Raw genomic sequence first — 1512 nt, 5'->3', positions numbered from 1 at the left:
CTGTGGGCGGCCTGTGGAGGGTGTCGGGTGTGTGTGTGGGGGGGGTGTGTGGGATGTGTGTGTGTGTGTGTGTGTGTGTGTGTGTGTGTGTGTGTGTGTGTGTGTGTGTGTGTGTGTGATGACGCCCTACGGGAGGCTGAGAGCAGCAGACGTGGAGTGACAGTCGGATGGCAGTTGCCCGCTCTCTGCCACCTGTGTCCGGTACAAAGACATGACCCCAAACACACTCACACTCTTTACACTCATTTATTCAGTGATTTATTTACAGCCAATCACAGACGGTCACTGCTAGATCATTATTTGAGTTTTTCAGCTATTTTCAAAATCAATAATTAGTACTGTAACTAAAAATAAAACTTAAAAATAATTTTGGTAATTAAATTAAACTTGAAATAAAATGATAAAATAATAACATTTAAATATCATAAAAAAAATAAATAAATAAAAATAAAAATAAAAAAAAAATATATATAATGCTAAATAGAAACAATTAAATTAAAATAAAGCTAGAAATGTTACTTAAAAAACTCAAACATAAAAAAACTTGAAAAAAAAAGAAAATTAGAAATGTTGCCTTGGCAACTAACTTAAATAAATACATTTGATTTGAAGTATTAAAATTACTCAAACTAAAACATAAATTAAAGCTAATTAGAATTATTTAAATAAATAAATAAAATAATAATAAAAAGGATAAAAGCCCATAACAAAATTACTAAAACTTAAACTAAAATAAAAAAGTAAATATAAACATAAAAACAAATTCAAAATATCAATAAATACTAGTATATAAATAATACTCGAAAACACTGATTATTAGATGCAAAATAATGATTATAATAATTGTTAAGACATAAAGTGTAATTGTTAGGGATGATGAGTTTTGTCATGAATATTGTGAAGATAAAGATTGGCTGCATCTGAAATCATATACTGTAGTAGAGATGCATGTGATTTTGTTTGTGGCCATTGTGCTTTTTATTGATAAAAGAAAGTGGTATTTTTCTATCATTTGCAGAAGGTTTTCATTGTCAGTCTGTTCTAAAGTGTGTTTCTGATGACAGAATTCCAGCAGCAGTTCAGATCTGGAGTTGACGGATAAAACACGGTACAAACCGGAACCATTTCCCTTTGTTTCTTATTTCAGACACCAAAAGAAACAGAAGTTCAAAGCTGTTCAAAATCAACAGAAAACAACTGATCAAATCATCTAAACTGCCAATACAGCACTCAACACACCATAGTATTTCTATTATTTAGGGACTTGAAGAACAGCTAACTGACAGAATCTTCATTCGTCATGTGACGTGTCGTGACAATTCAGCTCTCATGTGTTTGTGTTGTGATGTTCTTATACTGTACATCATGAATAACTGTTGAAGGTGGTTTTTAGTGTTATGTGTGTGTGTGTGTGTGTGTGTGTGTGTGTGAGTGTGTGTGTGTGTGTGTGTGTGTGTGTGTGTGTGTGTGTGTGTGTGTGTGAGTGTGTGTGAGTGTGTGAGTGTGTGAGTG

Source organism: Sinocyclocheilus grahami, unplaced genomic scaffold (genome assembly GCF_001515645.1).
Source record: "Sinocyclocheilus grahami isolate Dianchi unplaced genomic scaffold, SAMN03320097.WGS_v1.1 scaffold780.1, whole genome shotgun sequence".
Classification (NCBI taxonomy): domain Eukaryota; kingdom Metazoa; phylum Chordata; class Actinopteri; order Cypriniformes; family Cyprinidae; genus Sinocyclocheilus; species Sinocyclocheilus grahami.
The sequence above is the reverse complement of the archived record's forward strand: the minus strand, read 5'-3'. Positions refer to the sequence as shown.